The sequence below is a fragment of the Pseudophryne corroboree genome, chromosome 3 (assembly GCF_028390025.1).
Source record: "Pseudophryne corroboree isolate aPseCor3 chromosome 3, aPseCor3.hap2, whole genome shotgun sequence".
Lineage (NCBI taxonomy): Eukaryota > Metazoa > Chordata > Amphibia > Anura > Myobatrachidae > Pseudophryne > Pseudophryne corroboree.
Genome location: NC_086446.1, coordinates 44,152,726 through 44,165,896, shown reverse-complemented (window position 1 = coordinate 44,165,896; position 13,171 = coordinate 44,152,726). Strand labels below are relative to the sequence as shown.

The window sequence follows — 13,171 nt, the reverse complement described above, 5'->3', positions numbered from 1 at the left end:
AAGAAGCTTCAGAGATATTGTTCCAGGTCGAGAGACCCTCAAGCAATAGCAGTGGATGCACTGGTGACCCAGTGGGTGTTGCGGTCGGTATATGTTTTCCCTCTACTTCCACTGATTCCAAAAGTTCTCAAAATAATAAGAACAAGAGTTTGAGCAATCTTCATTGCCCCAGACTGGTCAAGGAGGTCTTGGTATCCAGATCTTCAGGAGTTGCTCATAGAAGATCCTCTGCCTCTTCCTCCTCGAGAGGACCTACTACAGAAGGGGCCGTGTGTGTATCAAGACTTACCGCGGCTACGTTTGACGGCATGGCTGTTGAGCGTCGGATCCTAGCCTGAAAGTGTATTCCCAAGGATGTCATCCCCACTCTTATTCAGGCCAGGAAAGGAGTAACGTCTAAACATTATCACCGTATTTGGAGAAAATATGTGTCATGGTGTGAAACCAAGAAGGCTCCTACGGAAGAGTTTGAGTTGGGACGTTTTCTCCATTTTCTGCAGGCTGGTGTGGATGCGGGCCTTAGATTGGGGTCAATCAAGGTCCAGATTTCGGCCTTATCAGTTTTCTTTCAAAAACAGTTGGCCTCCTTTCCAGAAGTTTAGACGTTCGTGAAAGGGGTTCTGCACATCCAGCCTCCATTTGTGCCTCCAGTGGCACCATGGGACCTTAATGTGGTGTTGCAGTTCCTTCAATCAGATTAATTTAAACCTCTGCAGGAGATAGAATTGAAGTTTCTCACTTTGAAAGTGGTGATGCTTTTGGCCTTGGCATCCGCAAGGCGGGTGTCTGAGTTGGGGGCTTTGTAACACAAAAGCCCTTACCTGATCTTCCATGAAGATAGGGCATATTTAAGAACTCGTCAACAATTTCTTCCAAAGGTGGTTTCGTCTTTCCACATAAACCAACCTATTGTGGTGCCAGTAGCTACTGACACTTTCACTGAGTCACAGTCTCTAGATGTGGTTAGAGCTTTGTAGATTTATGTCGCAAAAACAGCTCGGTCACGGAAAACAGAGGCTCTGTTTGTCCTGTATGCTCCCAACAAGATTGGGTGTCCTGCTTCTAAGCAGACTATTGTGCGCTGGATCAGAGGGACAATTCAGCACGCTCATTCTACGGCAGGCTTGCCGGTACCGAAGTCAGTGAAGGCCCATTCTACTAGGAAAGTGGGCTCCTCCTGGGCGGCTGCCCGGGGCGTTTCGGCTTTACAACTTTGCCGAGCTGCTACTTGGTCAGGGTCAAACACATTTGCAAAATTTTATAAGTTTGACACTTTGGCCGATGAGGACCCCAAGTTTGGTCAATCGTTGCTGCAGGGTCATCCGCACTCTCCCGCCCGTACTGGAGCTTTGGTATAACCCCATGGTACTGAAGTGGACCCCAGCATCCTCTAGGACGTATGAGAAAATAGGATTTTAATACCTACCGGTAAATCCTTTTCTCCTAGTCCGTAGAGGATGCTGGGCACCCGACCCAGTGCGTACTTTACCTGCAGTTTGTTCTTTATAGTTACACAAGTTGTGTTTCATTTGTTTTCAGCATGTTGCTGTAAATGGTTCATGCCTGTTGGCGTGTGTCATGTTGAATGCCATGTTGTGCGGTATGGTTGCGGTGTGAGCTGGTATGAATCTCACCATTAGTATAAAAGTAAATCTTTTCCTTGAAATGTCCGTCTCCCTGGGCACAGTTCCTATAACTGAGGTCTGGAGGAGGGGCATAGAGGGAGGAGCCAATTCACACCCTTGATAAGTCTTAAAGTGTCCATGGCTCCTGCGGAACCATCTATACCCCATGGTACTGAAGTGGACACCAGCATCCTCTACGGACTAGGAGAAAAGGATTTACGGGTAGGTATTAAAATCCTATTTTAAGTCACCTGAAATGGTGACTCCAAGATCCCTTTCCTCCTCAGTAGTTTCCAGTATACAGTAGTGTCATTAATTATATATTTAGCCTTTGGATTTTTGAGACCCAAGTGCATGATTTTGCTGACCAATTTGCAGTGCCAATTTGCTGAACCTGAAATGTGCTGCTGTGTATTTGTCGATTGATTGCTGCCTGTGCCCGGCCCTGAAGTGAAGCGGAGTACCACTGCTTTCAAATCACCTGCGTCGTCAACTCGTGTGACGTGTGTCCTGCTGTGCTGTTACAGTTCTTTTGGATGACAGGACAGGAGTCAGACTGGAGGAGGGAGAGTCAGTGAATCCTTTCTGATCAACTCAATCCCGAGATTGAGAGTTTTTCATTCCCAAATACGGGGATTAAAAACACGGCCTGGAAGTTCCTTCCCTAATATTAATACCCCCCTTCCATACATCTCAGGGAAATAGTTCTGTATATAAATTCCCACATTATAGCTGCCCCCACGTTTACTCTATGACCCACACTCTGTAACCTGTCACTGTAGGGGTGTGTCCTTCTGGTGAACATTATTATTATTATGAGTAATATATATATATATATCTATATCTATATCTGTGACAACCTGTATAATATGCTGTAAATAATACAGATACACATACTACTCCATCCAGTACATTGATCTGTTCCATTATTATAACACACTACTATACTATGATATATATAAAACGAGTTTTATGGTAAGAACTTACCCTTGTTAAAACTCTTTTTGCGAGGTACACTGGGCTCCACCCCTGGACAATGGGGTGTAGAGTAGGATCTTGAGCCGAGGCACCAACAGGCTCAAAGCTTTGACCTTCCCAAGATGTATGCGCCGCCTCCTATATCACCCCGCCTCCCAACACAGGAGCTCAGTTTAGTTAACCAGCCCAATGCAGTAGCAGGAAAAGAGAAGACAATGGTTAGTAGCCACATACACCACACTCTCACGACAAGAAAAGTGTCAGCGGCTAATGCCATATCAACCCAAAGAAGCTAAGTGTGTCAGGGTGGGCGCCTTGTGGAGGGTGGGCGCCTTGTAGAGCCCAGTGTACCTCGCAGAAAGAGTTTTAACAAGGGAAAGTTCTTACCATAAAACTCGTTTTCTGCTGCGGGGTACACTGGGCTCCACAAGTCTGGAAAATGGGGATGTCCTAAAGCAGTTCCTTATGGGAGGGGACGCACTGTAGCGGGCACAAGAACCCGGCGTCCAAAGGAAGCATCCTGGGAAGCGGCAGTATCGAAGGCATAGAACCTTATGAACCTGTTCCCGCCCAAGAAGGTCCAACAGACCGAGTAGAATGGGCCGTAATGTGAACAGGAGCTGACAGACCAGCCTTCACATAAGCATGCGCAATCACCATTCTAATCCACCTGGCCAGGGTCTGCTTGTGAGCAGGCCAGCCACGTTTGTGAAATCCAAACAAAACAAAGAGAGAATCAGATTTTCGAATAGAAGCAGTTCTCTTCACATAGATACGGAGAGCCCGTACCACATCCAAAGACCGCTCTTTGGGAGACAAATCAGGAGAGACAAAAGCTGGAACCACAATCTCCTGATTAAGGTGGAACAAAGAAACCACCTTAGGTAAATATCCGGGACGAGTCCTAAGAACCGCCCGGTCACAGTGAAAAATCAGATATGGGGAACTACAAGACAAGGCACCCAAATCCGACACTCTTCTAGCAGAGGCAATAGCCAGCAAGAACACCACCTTAAGGGAAAACCATTTAAGGTCAGCTGAACCAAGAGGTTCAAATGGAGGCTCCTGCAATGCCTCCAAAACCACCGACAAGTCCCAAGGAGCCACAGGCGGGACATAGGGAGGTTGGATACGCAACACACCCTGAGTGAAAGTATGAACATCAGGTAAAGTCGCAATTTTTCTCTGAAACCACACCGACAAGGCAGAAATATGAACCTTGAGGGAGGCCAGACGCAGGCCTAAATCTAGGCTCTGCTGTAGAAAAGCCAAAAGTTTGGCTGTACTAAACTTGGAAGCGTCATAATGGTTAGATGCGCACCAAACAAAGTATGAATGCCAGACCCGATGGTAAATCCGAACAGAGGCCGGTTTCCGGGCCCACAACATAGTTTTAATGACCTCTTCAGAAAAAGCCTTAGCTCTTAAGACGGAAGCTTCAAGAGCCACGCCGTCAAAGACAGCCGGGCTAGGTCCTGGTAGACACAGGGGCCCTGAACGAGGAGGTCTGGGCGTTGTGGAAGTAGAAGTGGACGCTCTGACGATAGGCCTTGTAGGTCTGAGAACCAGTGCCGTCTGGGCCACGCTGGAGCTATGAGAAGCAGAATTCCTTTTTCTTGCTTGAACTTCCGAATTACCCTGGGCAGGAGTGACACCAGAGGGAACACGTACGGCAGCCAAAACCTCCACGGCACTGCCAGCGCATCCACGAATGTTGCTTGAGGATCCCTTGTCCTTGCTCCGAAGACCGGAACTTTGTGATTGTGTCGAGACGCCATCAGATCCAAATCTGGAAGACCCCACCTTTCCACGAGGAGTTGAAACACTTCTGGATAGAGGCCCCACTCGCCGGCATGCACGTCCTGACGACTGAGAAAGTCTGCTTCCCAATTCAGGACTCCCGGAATTAATATTGCCGATATTGCCGGTAGATGGCGTTCTGCCCAACGTAGAATCCGTGAGACTTCCTTCATTGCCAAACGACTTCGAGTGCCGCCTTGATGATTTATGTAAGCCACTGTGGTAGCGTTGTCCGACTGTACTTGAACAGGACGGTTCTGAATCAAATGCTGGGCTAGGTTCAACGCATTGAAGACCGCCCGCAATTCCAGAATGTTTATCGAGAGGAGAGATTCCTCCTTGGTCCACCGACCCTGCAAGGAGTGCTGCTCCAGCACCGCGCCCCAACCTCTTAGACTGGCATCTGTCGTCAACAAGACCCAGTTGGATATCCAGAAGGGACGGCCTCTGCACAATTGTCGGTCCTGGAGCCACCAGAGCAGCGACAGACGGACCTCCGGAGTCAAAGAGATCATTTGAGACCTGATCCGGTGAGGCAGGCCGTCCCACTTGGCTAGAATCAGCTTCTGGAGGGGGCGAGAATGGAATTGAGCATACTCCACCATGTCGAATGCTGATACCATGAGGCCCAGCACCTGCATTGCCGAATGTATCGACACTTGCGGACGAGAAAGGAAGCAACGAATCCTGTCCTGAAGTTTCAGGACTTTCTCCTGAGACAAGAACAACCTCTGGTTGTGAGTGTCCAACAGCGCTCCCAGATGCACCATGCTCTGAGCAGGGACCAGGGAGGATTTCTTCCAGTTGATGAGCCACCCGTGGGCTTGTAGAAACCGGACCGTCATATCCAGATGACGCAGGAGAAGATCTGGGGAATTTGCCAGGATTAACAAGTCGTTCAGATACGGCAGTATCCTGACCCCTTGACGGCAGAGTACCACCGTCATCACCGCCATAACTTTGGTGAAGACTCGCGGAGCCGTTGTTAAACCAAAAGGTAACGCCCGAAACTGGTAATGGAGGTTGCCAATAGTGAACCTCAGGTATTGTTGATGTGATACTGCTATAGGAATATGCAGGTAAGCATCCTGTATGTCCAGGGAGACCATGTAGTCCCCAGGTTCCAAGGCCAGAACTATAGAGCGAAGGGTTTCCATACGGAACTTGGAAACCTTCACAACCTTGTTCAGTGCCTTGAGGTTGAGAATGGGCTGGGAGGACCCATTCGGTTTCGGGACTAGAAACAGCGGAGAATAGTACCCCCGGCCACTCTGAGCAAGAGGCACCTGTACTACGACTCCTGTATCCAGGAGGGTCTGTACCACCGAATGCAGAGTGTTTGCCTTTGTCTGGTCCGACGGGACGTCTGTCTGGCAAAATCGATGAGGGGGTCGGTTTTTGAAGGCTATGGCGTAACCTCGAGTGACGACTTCCCGTACCCAGGCATCTGAAGTGGTCTTCAACCATTCCTGGGTATACCCTAGAAGCCGGCCCCCCTCCCTGGGATCCCCCAGGGGGAGGCCCGCCCCGTCATGCGGCAGGCTTATCGGTCTTGGCTGCTGGCTGACGGGCAGCCCAGGCTCTTTTGGGCTTCGGCTTATCAGGTTTGGAAGTGCGGGCCTGCTTATGGTACGCCTGACCTTTTGCTTTACCTGAAGGATGAAAGGGGCGAAAGGACGTGCCTTTGGCCTTCGACCCAGAAGGAGCTGTATTAGGCAGACAGGCAGTTTTGGCAGTAGCCAAGTCAGCCACTATCTTATTTAAGTCCTCCTCAAACAGAATATCCCCCTTGAAAGGGAGTACCTCCAGGGTTTTTCTAGAGTCCAGATCCACAGACCAGGATCTCAGCCACAATATCCTGCGAGCCAGGACTGACGTAGTAGAGGCCTTGGCTGCTAGGATACCGGCATCAGAAGCCGCCTCTTTAATATAGCGAGAAGCTGTGACAATATATGACAAGCATTGTCTAGTATGGTCAGAGGAGATTTCAGCTTCTAACTCCAAGGCCCATGCTTCAATAGCCTCTGCCGCCCATGTAGCTGCAATAGTGGGCCTTTGTGCAGCACCCGTGAGGGTGTAAATCGCTTTTAGACAACCCTCCACACGTTTATCCATAGGCTCTTTTAGAGACGTGACGGTAGTGACAGGTAGAGCTGAGGAAACCACCATCCTAGCCACATGTGAGTCTACTGGAGGAGGTGTTTCCCAATTCTTAGACAGCTCTGGCGCGAGGGGATAGCGAGCCAGCATCTTCTTTTGAGGCATAAACTTCGTACCCGGGCTTTGCCAGGGTTCCTGACGTATATCCACTAGGTGGTCAGAGTGAGGTAAAACTTGTTTAATCACCTTCTGACGCTTGAACCTATCTGGTTTCTTAGGAGGAACGGATGGCTCGGGATCATCCATAATCTGCAGACTTAACTTAATAGCCTCCAAAAGATCAGGAACATCCACATGTGAACCACCCCCCTCCCCATCAGCCGTATCTGAGTCAGAACCTGTGGAGTCAGTGTATGTGCTGTCTTCATCAGACGAGATGTCAGTGACAGCAGTGGATTGTGAGGAGACGAGCGCTCGCTTAGAGGACCTCTTGGATTTAGGCGAGCGTTGGTCAGACTTTTTAGTAGTCAGGGACTGGTTCAACTTCTTTAATTGAGCAGATAAATCGTCCGCCCACGGCGGGTTAGCTGCAGGGACCACATACGGTTGTACCGGCATTGGGGGTCCCATAGGGGGTGTTAGTTTATGAACTAGCGTATGCAGAAGCGTGGAAAAAGCGGCCCACGGTGGGTCAGTATGTGCCTCCGTTGCCACAGTCCCACTGGGGGGCAAGGAGCCCCCAGAACCAGAGCCCACAGCTGCTATATTCTCCCCATATGTGCCTGTGGCTTCAGCAACACCAGCAGTGTGTTCAGCCCCAGAACCGTTACCCTCAGAAGCAGACATGATATAACTTGCAGTATGAGGTAACACAGTACAATTATTAGCAGCATAATAACTCTTACCCAAACCCCTGCGCAGTGTGGTCAGCACTAGCAGAGATAAAGGAGAGATATGGTGACTAAATCACAGAGAAAAATACGTAATACAGTATATCTTTGTGAAAATCCTATATTAGATAACACCTGACACACCAAGCCCCCTCAGGTTATAGAATATAGGGATAGCAAGTTGAGTGAAAGACACGAGATGGACACCACTCAGCTATCAATGCACACACAAATAGTCACAGTTTGTACAATGCAGAGGTTATTACTAACAATAATACTGCACTGGACTAGCTTATATATATATATATATAGCTATATAGTCAATAGATATAACGCTGCACAGTAAGAACTGGATGTATATCACAGGGTAATTGTACTATAAACCCCTGACTAAATGCACTCTTTCTTACTAACACTGACTAAAAAGGCAGGTAGAATACTTAAGTGTCATGTAAAGGCACAGCGCTGACAACCAGGCGGCTTTACATAGGAGGATTTTCCCAAGCAGTCCCAGGAACAGTGAGCTGAGGGATAATGGCGCCGCAGACACGGACAGGGAGTGAGGAAAAAACAGAGATGCAGCTCCAGGGCGGAAACACTTGCTGGAAATGGCGCCCTGGGGGAGGGGCTTCAGGTCTAAGCCTTATCCCCCTTGCTGGCAAAACCACGGGGTACTGTGGGCGATATTAAAATCGGTTTTAAGAGAAAACCTGACCTGCGCCCATGCCCTGGTGATCTAGTGGGATCGCCTGTATCCACAGTGTCCACCGCGCGCGGCCCATCTCCCACAGACCGCGCTGGATCGCGATAAAGACCAGGTTCCCGCGAGCCACTTACCTCATTAAAAGCTTTTCTCAGGGCTGCTTGGAGCAGACCCTCTGTTAAGTTCCTGCTTACTGCAGCACCAACTGACAAACTGAGCTCCTGTGCTGGGAGACGGGGTGATATAGGAGGCGGCGCTATGCATCTTGGGAAGAAGGTCAAAGCTTTGAGCCTGTTGGTGCCTCAGATCAAGATCCTACTCTACACCCCATTGTCCAGACTTGTGGAGCCCAGTGTACCCCGCAGCAGAAATATATATATATATATATATATATCTGTGACAACCTGTATAATATGCTGTGAATAATACAGACACACATACTACTCAGTCCAATCCATTGATCTGTTCCATTATTATAACACACTACTATACTATGAGTGATCTCCACCACAATACTAACCTCCTTACTGACCACTACGCTGACAGGTGTCCCCTATTCATATACAGAAAGACGGAACCTATCCTTATTGGTCAAAATTGCTGTCCATAAAATGTGAAAAGACTTTCCTCCAATCAAAATGCTGATAGCACTTCCAACTGGTGTATACCAACATCAGTCAGTACCGATTGGCTGATAATGCTGTCCTTCAAACAGTCTGGCTAACAATTGGCCAGTTACTGCCTCAGTTGTTTCTTCACTAATTGAATTACCCCCCATAGTCTGAGACACTCTGCATTACAGTAACATGACACCAGTGTCTGCTCCCCCTGCATTATAATAATGTGAAACTACAGGCTACTCCCCCTGCATTGTAGTAATGTGACACCAAAGGCTGCTCCCCTTGCATTATAATAATGTGAAACTACAGGCTACTCACCCTGCATTGTAGTAATGTGACACCGAAGGCTGCTCCTCCTGCATTATAATAATGTGACACCAAAGGCTGGTAAAGTGACAGCAGACTCTGCTACATCTGCATTATAGTAAAGTGACACTAGAGTCTGCTCGCCCTGCATTACAGAAATGTGACACCAAGCTGCTCCCCCTTCACTATAGTAAATTGACGCCACAGGCTACTCCTCCGGTATTATAGTAATGTGACATTAGTTTCTGCTCGCCTGCATTATAATAATGTGACACCAAAACCTGCTCCCCATGCAGAATAGAAATGTGACACCACAGGCTGCTCCCACTTCCCAACTGTAAGGTGACATCACATGATGCACCCCCTGCGGCACAATGAGGTGACTCCATAGGAAGCTCCCGATGGGGTAAAGTAATGTGCCACCGCAGGCCGCTCCCCCTGCAGTACAGTAAGGTGACACCACAGGCTGCTTCCCCTTCAGTACAGTAAGGTGACACCACAGGCCGCTCCCCCTGCAGTACAGTAAGGTGACACCACAGGCCGCTCCCCCTGCGGTACAGTGAGGTGACACCACAGGCTGCAGTATAAGCCATAGCTGATATATAATAACACAGGACACTGCCCAGGGGGGACATATTGGGGACAGAGCAGCACATTACTACCTGTTACTAATACAGTCAGGAGATAATTATATGGTTGATTCTATTTCGGAGTGGGAGAAGGGACCTTCTGACGTATCTAGGGGAGGAAACACGTCACCAGGGGGAGGAGCTACGGGCGAACAGGGTACCCGAAAAGTACCCTCGCGGGCTCGCTTCGCTCGCCACGCTTCGGGCTCGGTGGCTCGCTCCGCTCCGCTTGCCACCTGATTACTAAAGGTAATAGTTGGTGGCGTCGATAGTAGAGGAACTATCCCGCTGGCCTAGCTCCTCCCCCTTGTGTCGTAACTCCTCCCCCTTACGGAAAAAGTCCCTTAGCCCGCTTGGTTGGTTCTATATTGGAGTGGGAGAAGGGACCTTCTGACGTATCTAGGGGAGGAGACCCGTCACCAGGGGGAGGAGCTGCGGCCGAACAAGGTACCCGAAAAGTACCCTCGCGGGCTCGCTTTGTTCGCCACGCTTCGGGCACGGTGGCTCTCTCCGCTCCGCTTCGCTCGCCACCTAATTGCTAAAGGTAATAGTTGGTGGTGTGGATACTAGACCAACTGTACCGCTGGCGTAGCTCCTCCCCCTTGTGTCGTGGCTCCTCCCCCTGACGGAAAAGGTCCCTTGGCCACTTGGATCTAGCCTCTACCTAGCCCGCTTGATTCTAGCATCTACCATTATCATATATCCCACATTAGTCACATGACAGCCAGTGTTACTATGGGGAGGGGCGGGGCCTCCTCAGCGTCTCTGTAGCCATGGTTACTGTCCCTGCTGCTCTACCGCCTATTATCCTACTGACACGCCAACCCGGCAGTGGTCCTCTCCCGCTCACCCCACATCAGCCAATCGCATCTCACAGCTGTCTTACTGGCTCCGCCCTCCCACTCTCACTATGGCTACTGCTACCGCCCCATCCTACAGTGCTGTGATTGACGCACCGAGCAGCCAATCAGGCGGCAGATAATACTCCGGACGTCATGTAGATAGCGGCAGCTGCATCACACAGGTCATCACTAGAGTAACCAACCTATCCTACTATCAGTGTCCTCAAATGTGCGGCGGCCATTTTCCTGTAGTTTCTAATACATGATAGGTTGCCGTATACTCTGGGAGTGACGCAGAAGAGGGGGTGGATTTAGGGAGTCCTCAGCCGCCATTCTGGAGATCCTCATTACTACAAGAGGTAACTTATTCTATATGATAATACATACCTCCCAACATGACCCTCTCCAGGAGGGACAGATTGCTCTGCTTCTGGACTTTTCTCTTAATTTATGATGACCTGCACCTGTGTTGATAAGGTTAATGGATAAGAATGGTGTTTCAGCACAGGTGATGGCAATCATACGTTAAGAGGGAAGTCCAGAAACAGAGCATTCTGTCCCTCCTGGAGAGGGTCATGTTGGGAGGTATGATAATATTATTATTATTATATAGGGAAGAGGGGACCGTACAGTGATATATGAGGGGAATAACACAGCCCCCGGCACACACTGATATGTGGTATTATTATATAGGGGAGATGGGACCGTACAGTGATAAATGAGGGGGAATAACACAGCCCCCGGCACACACTGATATGTGGTATTATTATATAGGGGAGAGGGGACCGTACAGTGATATATGAGGGGAATAATACAGCCCCCGGCACACACTGATATGTGGTATTATTATATAGGGGAGAGGGGACCATACAGTGATATATGAGGGGAATAACAGTTCCCGGCACACAATGATATGTGGTATTATTATATAGGGGAGAGGGGACCGTACAGTGATGTATGAGGGGGAATAACACAGCTCCCGGCACACACTGATATGTGGTATTATTATTATATAGGGGAGAGGGGACTGTACAGTGATATATGAGGGGGAATAACACAGCCCCCGGCACACACTGATATGTGGTATTATTATATAGGGGACCGTACAGTGATATATGAGGGGAATAACAGCTCCCGGCACACACAGATATGTGGTATTATTATATAGGGGAGAGGGGACCGTACAGTGATATATGAGGGGAATAACACAGCTCCCGGCACACACTGATATGTGGTATTATTATTATACAGAGGAGAGGGGACCGTACAGTGATATATGAGGGGGAATAACACAGCTCCCTGCACACACTGATATGTGGTATTATTATATAGGGGAGAGGCGACCGTACAGTGATATATGAGGGGAATAACACAGCACCCGGCACACACTGATATGTGGTATTATTATATAGGGGAGAGGGGACCTTACAGTGATATATGAGGGGGAATGACACAGCTCCCGGCACACACTGATATGTGTATTATTATTATATAGGGGAGAGGGGACCGTACAGTGATATATGAGGGGAAAAACACAGCTCCTGTCACACACTGATATGTGGTATTATTATATAGAGGAGAGGGGACCGTACAGTGATATATGAGGGGAATAACATAGCCCCCGGCACACACTGATATGTGGTATTATTATTTTCTCTGACGTCCTAGTTGATGCTGGGAACTCCGTAAGGACCATGGGGAATAGCGGGCTCCGAAGGAGGCTGGGCACTCTAGAAAGATTTATGACTACCTGGTGTGCACTGGCTCCTCCCACTATGACCCTCCTCCAAGCCTCAGTTAGATTTTGTGCCCGGCCGAGGTTGGATGCACACTAGGGGCTCTCCTGAGCCTTTAGAAAGAAAGATAGAAATTAGGTTTTTTATTTTCAGTGAGACCTGCTGGCAACAGGCTCACTGCAGCGAGGGACTAAGGGGAGAAGAAGCGAACCTGCCTGCTTGCAGCCAGCTTGGGCTTCTTAGGCTACTGGACACCATTAGCTCCAGAGGGATCGACCGCAGGCCCAGTCCTTGGTGTTCGGTCCCGGAGCCGCGCCGCCGTCCCCCTTACAGAGCCAGAAGCAAGAAGAGGTCTGGAAAATCGGCGGCAGAAGACATCAGTCTTCACCAAGGTAGCGCACAGCACTGCAGCTGTGCGCCATTGCTCCTCACACACACTTCACACTCCGGTCACTGAGGGTGCAGGGCGCTGGGGGGGGGCGCCCTGAGAAGCAATAATAACACCTTGGCTGGCAAAAATACCACAATATATAGCCCCAGAGGCTATATATGTGGAAAATACCCCTGCCAGAATATAGGAAAAGCGGGAGAATAGTCTGCGGAAAAGGGGCGGAGCTATCTCCCTCAGCACACTGGCGCCATTTCTCCTTCACAGATCCGCTGGAAAGAAGCTCCCTGGCTCTCCCCTGCAGTCTACACTACAGAAAAGGGTAAAAAAGAGAGGGGGGGCACTAAATTTAGGCGCAGTATATAAAAAGCAGCTATAGGGGACATAACTCAGTTAGTCCCTGCATTATATAGCGCTCTGGTGTGTGCTGGCATACTCTCACTCTGTCCCCCCAAAGGGCTTTTGTGGGTCCTGTCCTCTGTTGGAGCATTCCCTGTGTGTGTGCGGCTTGTCTGTACGGCTGTGTCGACATGTTTGATGAGGATAATGATGTG

At 49.3% G+C, this 13,171-nt stretch overlaps 1 protein-coding gene across 1 annotated transcript in view; it reads left to right on the top strand.

Annotated features, from left to right (window-relative positions):
* Nucleotides 1-11,030: 11,030 nt before the first annotated feature.
* Nucleotides 11,031-13,171, top strand: part of LOC135054673 (oocyte zinc finger protein XlCOF8.4-like) — an 88,366-nt gene continuing 86,225 nt past the window's right edge. Inside the window, exon 1 of the mRNA XM_063957921.1 lies at nucleotides 11,031-11,078. The gene's annotated coding sequence lies outside the window, so the exon portion shown is untranslated. The remainder of the gene's footprint in view (nucleotides 11,079-13,171) is intronic.